The sequence below is a fragment of the Mus musculus genome, chromosome 13 (assembly GCF_000001635.26).
Source record: "Mus musculus strain C57BL/6J chromosome 13, GRCm38.p6 C57BL/6J".
Classification (NCBI taxonomy): Eukaryota; Metazoa; Chordata; class Mammalia; order Rodentia; family Muridae; genus Mus; species Mus musculus.
In genome coordinates, this window is record NC_000079.6 from 79,878,082 (window position 1) to 79,893,134 (window position 15,053).

At 37.5% G+C, this 15,053-nt stretch overlaps 1 pseudogene; it reads left to right on the plus strand.

Annotated features, from left to right (window-relative positions):
• The first annotated feature begins 380 nt into the window (after positions 1-380).
• Positions 381-856, plus strand: Gm19320 (annotated as a pseudogene).
• Positions 857-15,053: the final 14,197 nt, after the last annotated feature.

Below are 15,053 nucleotides of genomic sequence, written 5' to 3' on the forward strand. Positions count from 1 at the left end.
CTATAATTTATATCATTGTATTCCTTTCTTTCTCTCTTTCTCTTCCTTCCTTCCTTCCTTCCTTCCTTCCTTCCTTCCTCCTTTACTTCCTTTCTTTCTTTTTGCAGGTTACCTAATTTTTTCGTATATATAGTTTTTTCTCTAAAAATTGTTTGTATTAGGAGAATAAATACTTTTGTACAAATGCTGACATTGAACGTTAATATTTAGAAATTCAATATCAAAAGTGAATATGAATTCTAGGGGTAAGGAATAAAGAATGAAACACAGAAGAGTACAATCCTAAAATAAAATCAATTTTGCTAAGTCTTGTATAAAACTAGTTTTTGGAAAGAACATATTATAATATCAAAGGTAGGTACCAGGGTCTGCACCAAAACATGGCAGAGGCTGGGTCCAAGTCAGTACTGTTCATGTATTCCAGTATCATTTGCCAATCACCCATTGCAGAAGCAGTTTTCAGAAAAATTGGTAACTGAAGAAAAGCTTTCAGATAATTGGACCATTTAAAGCAGTGTCCTTTCTGACTGAACCATGGGCCAGGCTCCAGACCCGAGAGCTATCAGCTGCCTAAGAAATCATGACATTAACACAGCCCATAAAGCAATACAGATTACAAGATACTTTGATGCATTTGATTATACACTATGTATGGATGAAGGCAATCTGAGAGATTTGAATGAAAAAAAATAATCAAGCTAAAAACTGCAAAGCTAAAATTGAACTACTCGGGAGCTATGATCCACAGGAAGAACTCATTACTGAATTTCCCTATTATGGCAATGACTCTGACTCTAAGTTGTTGTATCAGCAATGCCTTATGTGCAGCAAGGCCTTCCTGGAGAAGACTTATTAGCACATCTTAACCACCACCTTTGAGCAACTTACTCATCAGTGCTATGCCCAAGAGTGGTAGCAGTCATCAAACCCATACTCCACCCCTCTTTTCAGATGATTTAATGTATATCTTTTAAATTATTGTAGGTGGAAGCTAGAGAATGTTCAGAAGAATAAAAATACTTGAGTTAGGCAGTTTAATGTATGGCTAAGTGTTCTCTGACTAAATTCTGACCTTGCCATAAATCCAGAATAGTGGAACAAGGATATATGGAACAAAAGAAAACCCAATAAAGTAAGAATGACCTACAATGTCCAAATTAGCCTCTGTGCCCAGCAAGGCTGAGTTTTTGTTTTTCCATATGAAGTTGATGATTGCTCTTTGAATGCTTGAGAAGAAGTGTGTTGGAATCTTGATGAGGATTGTGCTGAATCTGTAGATTGCTTTTGGTAAGATTGTCATTTTTACCATATTAATCCTACTGATCCCTAAGCATGGAAGATTTTTGCATCTTCTGAGGTTTTCTTCAATTTCTTTCTTCAGGTACTTGAAGTTCTTGTCATACAGATCTTTCACTTGGTTGGTTAGAGTTACATGAAGATATTATATATTATTTTCGGCTATTGTGAAAGGTGTTATTTCCCCAATTTCTTTTCCAGCCTATTTATCATTTGTATAAAGGAAGGCTACTGATTTCTATAAGTTAATGTTTTATCCAGCCACTGTGCTGGCCTAGTTCTTCAGGCTTTAATATTCAACTCTAACCAATGAACAGGTCTTCCAGGCAAAACTTAAGAGAGAAATGGTAGACCTAAAAGGTATTATAAACCAAATGGACCTAAGAAATATTTACAGGAAATCTCTTTTTCTCTCTCTCTCCCTCTCCCTCCCCCCCCCTCTCTCTCTCTCTCACACACACACACACACACACACACACACACAAAACAAACATGCTTTCTTTTGTGCACTTCATGGAAAATTGTCCAAAACTGATCATGTACTCAGACACAAAGGAAGTCCCAATAGACACAAGAAAATTGAAATAACTAGTCCAAGACAAAATAAGATGGGTTTCAATAACAACAGAAACAGCAGAAGCATATAAATGCATGAAAAATGACCAGGTCTCTACAGAATGAAAACTGGGTCAAGAGAGAAATAAAGAAAAAAGTTATAGACTTTCTAGTATTCAATGAAAATGAATACATAGCATACCCAAAATTATGGAACACAGTGAAAGTAGTACTAAGAGGAAAAATCATAATACAGAAAAAAAAAATGGAGAGCTCTCATACTGTAGTCTCCCCAGCCTTGAGCAGGCTGTCTCAGATTTGTTCTGCCACTATGAACAAGACCAACTAGGGTGGAGTCTTCTGACCTAAATAGGTCTATTGTTCTGCCACCTGTGCTCTTCTCCAAGACACCACTACCTGCTGAGTGGGGTGAACCTCTCTTCCTGAGACAAGCAACAGCCTGGGGACCAAGTGCTAACAGCCTGGACCAAGTGCTGACATACTGGCAACAAAGCATCAAGAAGAGCCTGGCATGGTGGAAAATGGGCCTTCCCGCTTTATAAGCTCAGACTCTTAGTAAACTCTTGGGCCTTGATCAGAATTTTGTCCTGGTATAGTTATTTCTCCTGTCGTTTCCTCCCATATAGATCCAGCCTCACCTTCGTGAACCTGGTTCATTTGCCCTCGGGCAGCTACATTATACTAGTAACTTAATAGTACACCTGGAATCTCTAGACCCTGTGTTCAAGGGTATTAAATCTAATTAAGAGAATAGTGACCTTGGGGCAAGATCACGCCCAGCTAAGTTCAGGTCCAGGTATGGTAGTACAAGCCTTTAATACCAAGAGGCAATGGCAAGTAGATCTCTGAATTCAAGGCCTAGAACAGAGCAAATTCAAGGTGTTAAAAAACTTAAATCCAGGCTTTGCTGACCACCCCTATAATCCCGATGTTTAGGAGACAGGCACGCAGATCTCTGAGTTTAAAGTCAGTTTATATAGCAAGTTGCAGGACAACAAAGCTTAGGCAGTGAAGTAGTTAGAAAACTGAAAGCTAATGATTATATAATAGAACAAGGGATCCATGTTCCAGCTCCAGGAAGCAGTAGATCTTGGCAGCTTTGGCCATCTGGCTCTGGCTTTGAAATCCAGAATAGAAGGGACTACTGGAACAACTTGCTGGTTAGATGAAGCAAAGAAAAGTAATGATTAAGAAGAGACAAGCATCAATGAGGTGAAATCATTTGGGAAGAATTTTCTGAGAGCACAGAGAAGTGGTGTTCCAGAGATAGCCAAGGTTGACCTGCATGTCACAGAACTTATAGGTAATATGTAAGAGTCACACATATGGTACTTATTTTGAAGACATGAAGAGCAGCTGAGGCTTGGCACTGTGAGAAGCTATGGAAGGTCATTGGTGAAGGTGCAGCCTCAATTGAAGATGATGACATTGGACTGAAGGGGTCATGCAGAGAATTTAAGGCTTGGCACCATGAAGAGAGCTTGTGAGAAGGTACTGGTGAAGCCTAAATGCAGAAGAAGATCTCAGTGTATTGAAGATGCCAGTACCATGGCATGGATGATCACCAAGAACATGAGAAACAGTGGAGTGGATCAACCTGAGCTTAAAGTACTACATAGGGCAGAGCTGCAAAGGGGACCCAAGCCCTTTGGAAGAACACAGAAAATCATGTGTGGATCTCAAACATTGAAAGAAGCTGTAATACTGAATTTACCTTGGAGACCTCAAGATGTGTCAGATGCAGGAGACATGGGATATCTGCTAAGGAACGCTGCTAACAGGGAGGGAAAACAGCTCAGGAGAAAGAAGTTTGATGCAGTCAAAAAAGATGAAAAAGGAGTTGTAGCTCTGAAGACCACTTTGACATCAGACAGAGATTCAGAGTTTGGAGTTTGCCCAGCTGGTTTCCTGTCTTGCTTTGGAGATTACAGTTAACTGATTGGATGAATCTAAGAAGAGACTTTGAAATTTGGACTTTTAACATTATTGAGACTGCTATAAACTATGGGACTTTAAAAATTGGACTAAATGTATTTTTCCTTATGCTACATTTAATTATGGCCCCCATAGACTCATATGTTTAAAAAGACTATGGGGGTCAGGGAGTGGAATGTGATGGTTTGCATATGCTCAGCCCAGGGACTGGCACTATTAGAGGGTGTGGCCCTCTTGGAGTAGGTGTGGCCTTGTTGGAATAAGTATGTCATTATGGCTTTAAGGCCTTCGTTTTAGCTGCCTGGAAGTCAGTATTCTGCTAGTGGCCTTCAGATGAAGATGTAGAACTCTCAGGTCCTGCTGCACCATGCCTGCCTGGATGCTGTCATGCTCCCACCTTGATGATATTTGACTGAATCTCTTAACCTGTAAGCCACAACTACATATTGTTTTTATAAAACTTGCCTTGTTTATAGTGTTTGCTCACAACAGTAAAACCCTAACTAAGACAGATGGTAAAAAATAATAAGACACAAGCCTGAAAGAAAAAAGGTAGAAACAAAGATTATGAGTTTGTTCTTCAAATAAATAAATAAATAAATAAATAAATAAATAAATAAGATTGACAAACTTTATTCTAAACTAACTAAAAGTTAGAGAAGGAATACCCAAATTAACAAAATTGGAAACAAAAAGGAGGACATAGCAGCAGACATCAAGAATATCCTGAGCACCCTAAAGACATACTTTAAAAACCTGTATTCTACAAAATATGATAATCTAAAAGAATGGGAGGATAACTTTCTAGATAAATATCACTTACCAAAGTTAAAGATCAGATTATCACTAGGTAAACCTATTATGCCTAATAAGATAGAAGCAATGACTAAAATCTTCCAACCAAAACCAACCAAACCAAACCAACCAACCAAATAAACAAACAGTAATAACAATAAACCAAATAAAGCCAGAGCCATATGCTTTTAGTGCACAATTCTAAACACTTTCAAGGAAATAATGGTTATACCCCACAAAATAAAAACAGAGGTAACATTGCCCAATTCATTTTTTGAGACCATTATCACCCTGATAACCAAACCACATAAAGAACCAACAAAGTATGACAATTACACACCACTTTTTAACATAAATACAAAAATAATAAATTGCAAACCAAATCCAAGACACATCAAAAGCATCATCCAGCACTATTACGTAGGCTTCAGCCCAGAGATGGAGGGATATTTCAACATGAATATCAATAAATGTTATCCATCATACAAACAAACTGAAAAAAATGAAACTCTGATCTTCTCATAGATGCGGAAAAGATCTTTGTATCCAACACTTTTTATAAAAAAAAAATACTTCTGGAGATATTAGAGATATAAGAGACATACCTAAACATAATAAAAGCAGTTTACATGAAACCTATAGCTAATATTTGATTAAATGTAAAGAAACTCAAAGCAAGTACATTGAAATCAGGAATAATTCAAAGGCATACATTTTCATCTTTCCTCTATATAGTAATGGCAATCTTAGTTACAACAATAAGACTATTGAAGGAGATAAAGAAGATAAAAATTAGAAAGTAAAAAGTCAAAGTATTTTTATTAGTAGATGATATATAAGATGATATATATATATGTATATATATTATCTACTATATATACACATATATCCCTAAAATTTTTCTACTGGCAAGCTCCTATAGCTAATATAAACTTTTATCAAAAGGGTAGATAAATGATTAAGCCCCCACCAAAATCAATAGCTCTCCTATAGTTAAATGACAAAAAGACTAAAAAAAAAATCAGAGAAACAACATCTTTTTCAAAAGCCTCAAATAATATAAAATATCTTGTGGTACCTCTAAGCAAGCAAGTGAAAAACATGTACAATTAAAAACTTCAAAACAAGTTTTGAAAAAAATCAAGAAGATATCAGAAGATAGGAAGATCTCTTATGCTCCTGAATTAGTAGAGTTACAATAGTATAAGTGGTCATTTTACTGAAAGCAATCTACAGATTCATTACAATGCCCGTCAAAATTACAATACAATCATTCATGGACCTTGAAAGAACAATGCTCAATGTCTTATAGAAAAACTACAATATAAACAAACAAAAGCAAACAAAAAACAAAAACAACTCAGCCAAAGCAACTAAAACACTAAAACAAACAAACAAACAAACAAAACAAACCCAGGGTAGCTATAAAGAATCCTGAATAATAAAAGAACTGCTGGGACACTCACCATTCCTGATTTTAAGCTATAAAACAAAGAAACAGTAATATTACCAACAATATTGGCATTACAGGCAGACACATTGATCAAAAGAGTCAAATTGAAGACTCAGATATAAACAAACCCTCCTATGAACACCTGATATTTTATATAAAAACCAGAAATACACAGGAGAGAAAACAAAACACAATTTAAAATGGTATACAAACCTAAACAAAAAATTCACAACTGTAATCATGGGATGTTCTACCAGCACCACAATTTCCAAATAACAACTCAGAGACCTATATGTATAAATGAATGCCTAGTTTATAAGTTAAGCTTGTTCCCAGACTAGCTCATATCTCAATTTTCCTGTTTACACTATTCTATGTTTGCCATGATTGTTTACCTTTCCTCAATTTTATTCACCTGATTTTGCCTGAGTTTAGATGGTGAAACTCCATCCCCTGACTATTTCCCAGAGAGCCTATCTCTCTGCTGGATATCTCATCTTCTCATCCTGCCTAATTATATTGGCCATAATATTTTTTACTCACATGTGATGCTTCCACACAGTACACAAGAGCTTATGCCTAAATCTAGCCCTTTTAGTAAAATAAAAGGTTTTTTCTAACATCAATAAAGTATAGAAAATAAGAAAAATTATGAAAACTATTGGGAAAGAATTACATTAAATTTTCTAGTCCATATGTATATGGTGAATTTGGAGAAAATATTCTACTATCTATCCTGTCTTGTTGAGCCCAAATATCTATACCGAAGTCATTTTGTTTCATAATTTGCAGTACAAAGCTAAAATTATTTTTTATAATTTAAAACATTTTCTTACATCCTGAGCTTAAGTGGGAGACTATAAATATCATTCAACCCATCAAAGACATGAGAAGGAATACATTTTGCCTGAATAAAGATGTATTGTAGAACAAGCAGCTCCCAAAGCTATAGAAATGTCAGAGGTTGCAAGCTATCTGGAACACACCCAAGATATCTCTGTAATGTTGGAGTATCTTCTTCAGCATTCTGTCCAAGAATATTTGAAGACTTCTTTGTGCAACAAGAATTGTAAAGGACTGCCTAACATGTCTTGACAAAGTTCAGCAGTCAATTTTTTTTTTCATTTCATTTGTCAAGTTTAAACAGACTGTCATCAGCAGTTGAAGGAAGGGAAATTCCCTGCCCAGTGGCTGGATTCTTATCATGTATTATGCAAACTCGATGTAGAGTTTACTTAATACTCATAATCTTTGTGGATGATGCCAGAAGCAGCTATCTCATTGTCATGAAAAGCCTTTTATTAATAAAACATCTTTAATATCATATTCTGTAGATTCCTGAGCTTTTTGAAGACTGTATTTCTGTGCTTATTTCTAGCTATCCACTATTTGTTTGTGGGGATTTGTATATTCTTGGACCAATGTGTGGCACTATTAAGAAATGTGCCCTTGCTGGAGGGCCTTATTGCAAAAAGTGTGTCACTGTTGGAGTGAGCTTTGAGAGCCCTCATTGGTCTTTTGGGGCTCCCAAATGAGACACAACCCAAGAGTCACCTAGGTGGTACTTGTTTTGAAGAGGTCATGGAGAGCAGCTGAGGCTTGACACTGTGCAAAGTCATAGAAGGCCATTGGTGAAGGTTCAGCCTCAATTTCGGTTGACAGCCCAGGACTGAAGGGTCATGCAAAGAAGTTTGAGCTAGGAATCATGAAGAGTGCGTATGAAATGATATTGGTGAAGTCTTGATGCCACAGAAATCCACAGTGTATTGGAGATCCCAGTAGTATTGGATGACCACCAAGAGCAGCTGCAGCAGGGGAATGGAGTCAACCTGATCTAGACTCTAGAGTGCTGCAGAGGGAGAACTGGAGAAGTGACTCTTTGAAGAATCCCAGAAGATCACATGTGGATACCAGTCTTTGTAATAAGAAGCTGTAAAACTGTAGTTGCCTTGGAGGCCTCAAAATGTTAGACATGCCAGAGCTGTGGGAAACATGCCATGGACACCTGTTGCTAACAGGGAGTATAAACAGCCCAAGAGAAAGAATTGTGTTGCAGTCAGCAGAACTGAAAGGAGTTGGAAATAAGACATGGAGATTCAGAGTTTGGAGTTTGTCCAACTGGTTTTTGGTCTTGCTTTTTTCTAGTATTTCCTTACTTTGTCATTTTGGAATAGTAATATATGTCATGTGATGACAGAGGTATATGATCTGTTTTTTGCTTTTGATATTATAAGAAAGTAAAATTAATAGATTACATGAATCTCAGAAGTGACTTTGAACTTTGGGCCTTTAACACTGTTGAGAATGTTATAAGCTATGAAACTTTAGAAATTGGACTAAACGTATTTTTGCACTCTGCTCTGCAGAGGTATGGCCTCCATAGACACATGTGTTTGAGTAATCCTATGGGGGTCAGGGAGTGGAATGTGGTAATATGAATATCCATGGGCCACATTTTAAGAGGTGCAGCCTTGTTGGAGGTAGTGTGGCCTGTTAAAATTATGTTACTGTGGGAGTTGACTTTGAGACACTCTTACTAGCCACATGAGATCCAGTCTTCTGATTTCCTTTAAAGGAAGGCATAGTAGAACTTTCAGCTCCTCCAGCCCCATGCCTGCCTGGATGCTGCCAAGCTCCTGCCTTGATGATAATGGACTGAACCTCTGAACCTTTAAAACAAATGTAAAATAATTGGCTTGTTAATGCTCTTTAGTCTAAAAGTGTATTTAATAATCTACCCTTTTGTCCAATAATCCCTATAGTCCTCCTTTTTTCCTTTCATCCAACCCACTGTTTCCCCTTAACACTACATAGGAAAGAGAAGAATAGAGGATAAAAGAAGAAAAAATAAATCCCTGAATTTAACCTCCTATACTTTGTTTACTCCCTAACCAATACCATTGAAAACATGTAACCAACTCCCCTGAAACAATAATAAGCATCCATCACCCATTGCAGGACAACAACCTACCCATCCCACATCTTGGGAATTGGGGTGTCAGTCCCTTAAAACTGCTTCCTGTTGTCTGAGGGGGCCCATCTTTTGGGGGGCATAGAACGTTAGGATATTGGTCACACTTTAGAAAGCTAGTTGTATTGTTTGTTGTCCAGTCACTGTGTGATGGGAAAATACAGAGGTTAACTAAGTCTTGTCTAAAACAGTCTGCAAGGATAGAACAATTGAACCAGTTGGTTCAGTTTTTTCTAGATGCATGTTTTTTGAGGACACAGCTCTTAAGGCAGTATGAGGTTTGATCAGGCATGATGCTGAAATAAAAATATCTTAGCATCCTTGAGTGTAAAACATGAGGTTTTACCTTCATTGGTGTCTGGTTGTTTCCTCTGTAAACATATAAACTATCAAAGGTACTACACCTTTCTCTATTAACATATGTATGGGATGAGTAATATGCACAGTTCAGCTGATTCTCTGCTCTTTGTGTGAGTAAGAAAAAGACCTCAAACTTTATAAAACTGTTTGGACTGTATAACCAAACTGTAAAATAAATGTCATCCATATCATATTAAAGGATGACATGATAAGTTATGTGAACTTTGTAGCCTATAAGATTTATTGCTTATGCATAGCTGAAGTCTGGGTTAGAGACATTAGTGCCTCAGTCAGCTTCAAAGCTATTCCCTTGCAGAGGGATCAGCATATACTTTAACTGTTTTCTTGTTTTGTGTGGTTTCTTTCTTCATGTTTCAGTCAGGATTTTCAGTATACCACTCCCAGTCAAATACAATCTTTATTAATTTTGATGGAATCTATAACTTTTATTCTCTGGCTAAAACAAAGAAAAACCTCTTACCTAACACAACATATTTACTTGTTTCCACATGAGGTTATTACATGTATAGGCTGAACTAATTCTTCAGTCCTTTCTAAAATCCAGTTTATTTCAGCAGCTGTGCTAGCTGTCTTATTGGCGTTAGAAAAATGTAAAGTTAACAAAGTATTATTTAATCTATCTCTAGGAGACCCCATATCCCTATTCTGTTCTATCCACATCCCCTTTAAAATGTTGTTAGATCTCCATAATTGTTGGATTGTGAGACATGACAGTAACATGTTTTCTGTCATGATGTCTACAATATTGTATTCTTATGGACACATATGTCAAGGCATCATCGGCTTTAATCTACAAAGGCATTTCTAAGATAGCCATTACCTCGAATAAATGCGAAGTCTCAAAATCAGCCTATCCAAACTCAAGGCAAAAGCATATTGAAATTCTGAGCATGAATCAATTATATGATGTATTAACATTTGTATATATTTTGTTTCTCCAACCTCTACAAAATGAAACATGTAAGGCATTGTCTGACATTGTTCTAAGAAGGGTTCATTAAAAAGATTTTGTACTTGAAATTCAGTATATTGCATCTCTATGGGTTGCCATTCTAATTCCTTACCTCTTGTGGATTTTTCTCACCTGGAACTACCTTTTTGCTGTTGTTGTAGGTTCCAGATTGGGTTCTTTTGAAATTTCTTCATGAGTCAAAGGACTGTCTAAATTTTCTTCTATTGTTTGTGACTTAGCAAGGATTTTTTTTCAGTGTTTTCAATATCTAAGTCTATTTTCTTTTTATTCTCTCTTAAAAAGGATATATAAAATTGGAACTGTTGTGGAAAAAATAATTCGTATACTGTTAAATCAAACAGAATCATATGGGATCTAGATGCATTGTGTTATTGTGTTTTCTATTTTTTAAAACACAGATAATATTTTTTCTTCTTAATCTCTCTCTTTCCTTAGGACTTCCCAATTATCTTACCAAGCCTGTTGACTTTTTAGTTTCCCACTGTTTCCACTGATCTGTAGCTGGCATTCACCAAGTCTTTTCACTGCAGTTATGGGCCCATGCACTCTCACACACTTGTCTGAGTCTGTCCTCTGACCTCTACCCACTGTAGGAAGGTTGATTGTGGCTACAATATATCACTGCATGTTCTGGGCAGTTGCAGGGTATTCCTGTGATCATACCCTAATTTCCCTTGTTTCTAGGCTGCTCAGTTCCTCTGCTGCATCTGGGAATGGCACTAAGTCTCAGGCTAGAGATAGACTGTAGAATACTTTTGGAACTCCACACATAAATTAGCTAAGTGCCCTCCTTTTAAAGGAGCTATGGCTGTGACATGCATTGGGGCTTTTGGTTTACTTTTTTTAAAGAAACACCTTTCTCCTGGCTATGAACCTCCCCAGGCAGGATTTGTTTCCCATTTTTCACCCAGTACTTTTCTAATACCAGAATCTTATGTTATACGTTTGGATTTTTAGCTAGGTTGAGATTATATGCCACACATTGGGCACCATTTGTTTTTTTGTTGTTGTTGTTGGTTTTAATTAGATATTTTCTTCATTTACATTTCAAATGCTATCTGGAAAGTCCCCTATACCCTCCCCCTGCCCTGCTCCATAGCCCACCCACTCTTGCTTCTTGCCCCAGCAATCCCCTGTACTGAGGAATATGATCTTCACAAGACCAAGGGCCTCTCCTCCCATTGATGGCCTAATAGGCCCTCCTTTGCTACATATGCAACTATAGAAACAGTTCTGTGGGGTACTGGTTAGTTCATATTGTTGATCCTCCTATAGGGTTGCAGACCCCTTTAGCTCCTTGGTTACTGTCTCTAGCTCCTTCATTAGGGGTCCTGTGTTCCATCCAATAGATGACTGTGAGCATCCACTTATTTATAATAGTCAGAAGCTGGAAAGAATCCAGATGTCCCTCAAGAGAGGAATGGATAAAGAAAATGTGGTACATTTATACAGTGAAGTACTACTCAGCAATTAAAAACAATGAATTTATGAAATTCTTAGGCAAATGCATGGATCTGGGGCATATCATCCTGAGTGAGGTAACCCAATCTCAAAAGAACACACATGATATGCATTCACTGATAAGTGGATATTAGCCCAGAAACTTAGACTACCCAAGATACAATTTGCAAAACACATGAAACTCAGGAAGAAGGAAGACCAAAGGGTGGATACTTTGTTCCTTCTTAGAATGGGTAACAAAATTCTCCTGGAGGGAGTTGCAGAGACAAAGTTCAGAGTAGAAACTGAAGGAATGACCATCCAGAGACTGCCCTACCTGGGAATCCATCCCATATACAACCACCAAACCCAGACACTATTGCATATGCCAGCAAGATTTAGCTGACAGGACCCTGATATAGCTATCTCTTGAGAGGCTGTGCCAGTGCCTGGCAAATACAGCATTGGGCACCATTTCTAAACGTGGGCTTTTCCAGTAATGCTACAGATATCAAATAAGAACTCAGAGCCTTATATATTTATGAATTATTGCCTATGCCACAAACTAAGCTTCTTTGCTAACTAATTCATAACTCAACTATCCTGTTTATACTGCTCCATGTCTGCCACATGGCTGGCTACCTTTTCACAGTTTCATATGTTAACTTCCCCTGAGTCCAGATAATGAAACTCTTGCTCCTTTTTTTTCTTTTTTCTCCCAGAGTTTCTATCGTTCTGCTGGATGTTCCACCTTATGAGCCTGCCTCACATCATGTAGTGGTATAGTTTAAAAAATCTTTCCATGCTACACTGGAAACAGTGGTCTCCCCATCACCATGGGGAGCCCTAAGTAGAGGTCTGCCCTGATTCTCAGTTAGCTGTTGGCAAAGCACTCCACACTCCCAATCCATCCACTCCCTGTGGCTAGTCTGCTGAAACTGGCTGCTGTTTGATCTGATATCCTTTGTTCTGTAAAATGATAACTCCCTAGATTTATGATAACCACCTAGATTCATGACAGTAAATTTTCAACCCCAAAATGCTTACACAAAGAACACAAAACTCATTTGATATAAATACAAGCTAGATTGAACAATTTTGCCCTACATTACTCAATCATTTCTCTAGGAAAGCCCCAGTTATTTATGGCTCTTCGGATCATGTAGTTCTTGGTTCATCATCCTATTCGTCAGGGTCCACGTTGTCCTTCTTGTCTGTGTTTCCTCTCTCTCTCTCTCTCTCTCTCTCTCTCTCTCTCTCTCTCTCTCTCTCTCCCTCCTTCTTTCTTCCTTCTCTAAAACTTTCAGCTCTGCCCCTTCCTTCCACTGCCCAGTCACAGTCTCTAGCCTTATCTGTCCAATTAAGAGTTTACCTGACTGTATCTGAGTACAGGTACTCTAGGGAGCAAAACATACAAATGGCAATCCACAACAACCTTATTAGATATTTTTATCATTTATTTTTATATTTATATTAATTATATACATTATATAAAACATACAAATTACATTTATATAAATTTGAACCTATTGATAATTATAATTATAATATTATTAATTTTTTATTGACGGGTGATGCTTCCATACAATGTACAAGATATTATCCCTACACTCAATATAGGGAATACAAATGGCTAAGAAACATGATACAAATGGCTAAAAAACATGGTTATGATTTACTTAACAGCTTATATTTAATTACATATGAATACATACCATATTTGTCTTTATTGGTAAGAGTCAAAGTTAAAATGAAAGCCCTACTTGCCCAAGAACAGAAACCTTCCTGAAATGCTGTGGGCTGTATTTCTTGGGAAATAACAAGTCATACATTTTCATTCCCGAAAAATAGTTTGTTTGCATTGAATGTGCTTGATTGGACGTGGGCAAGAGGTACATAATCAGGGAATATGTCAAGAAGTATACTTGCCCCTGACTAGACCTGATGGAAAATATCATAGCCATGTTGTTTTGCTTTTTAAAGCCTCTACAAAATGTGACTGATCATAATTTTCTGGGAACCCAGAGATAGATCCAGCCAGAGTCCCTCATCTTAGCCAGTATTTATCTACTAATGCTTGCTTCAAATTTGACTCAAACTTGTGGAACTGTTCTTTTCTGGTGATTATTATGTTTATCAATGGAAGGTCCCAGTGAGATATGGCAACACAACACCATCCAAACAACAAAACAAAACAACAAACAAATCTCCTAAATTCTGCTGAAATTGGACTCTTCACACATGGACAATACTTTCTGCTGTGGAAAAGGTGAACAGTTGCACTTGAAAAGAAAACAGAAAGCATTTTCTTTTCCTTTGGTCCACTGAGGTTTTTGAATTCTGTTCCTGGAGGATCTTTTCTGGCGATGTAGGGGATCTGAGGAGGGAGGATAATTCTTCATCCATGGAAAAAGGAGAAGTCCCAGGTCGCACTGGTTATTTCTTAATAGTTAAATGTCCAGCTAGAGCCATCAGGTTTCCCTCCACTCTCTTTTCTGTCTTAGAGTCCTAAGGATGCCCTGGTGTGTCACGGTGCCAAAAACATTTAATAGAACTACCAATGGGGAGTCCATCAACAAGGTTTCAACAAATAGGGACACTATTGGCCAAGCTGAAGTTTAGTGAGGCCATGGGGTGTCATGTATTCCAGATCCCAAGGAGAATTCAGAAAGACCCAGATTTGGATGGCTTCCCAGCACCTGGGTTATGGTGCAGTTTATTGAGGGAAATGAAAGAGAGTATCCTATTTATTAAGAGAACTTCTCTTAGTAAGTCTGGTAGGCCTCTCTGTATGACTTACATTAAAAATGTTTTTTTTTTCCTTGTGTTTTCTGTTGTCATTTTGACTCTGCGTCTTGCCTTGTGTATGTTTCTGTCTCTGTGTGTTCTAACTCATGATGAATGGATGGATAAATGACAAGGTCGATAAGATGGCACTTCTCTTGGAGAGGCAATTCAGGAAAGAGTAGAGCTTTAAGGTTATGGGTCCGGCCTGGAGGTCAAAGAACAGCTTTGAAAAAGAGTCCCAGAGCCTCAGGCAGTCCTTTTTTATGACTGGAGCTCTTTTGTATGGCTGGACTTTTAACTACAACAATATATCCTGTGGCCAGTTACTAAGGCAGTTTATGGAATTCCCCAGTTACAACACTTTTCACCTCATACCACACCAAAACTTTTCATTGCCTTCTCTTTACCAGATGATGTAGGTGGGCACTATAGTCCACTGGGCATTG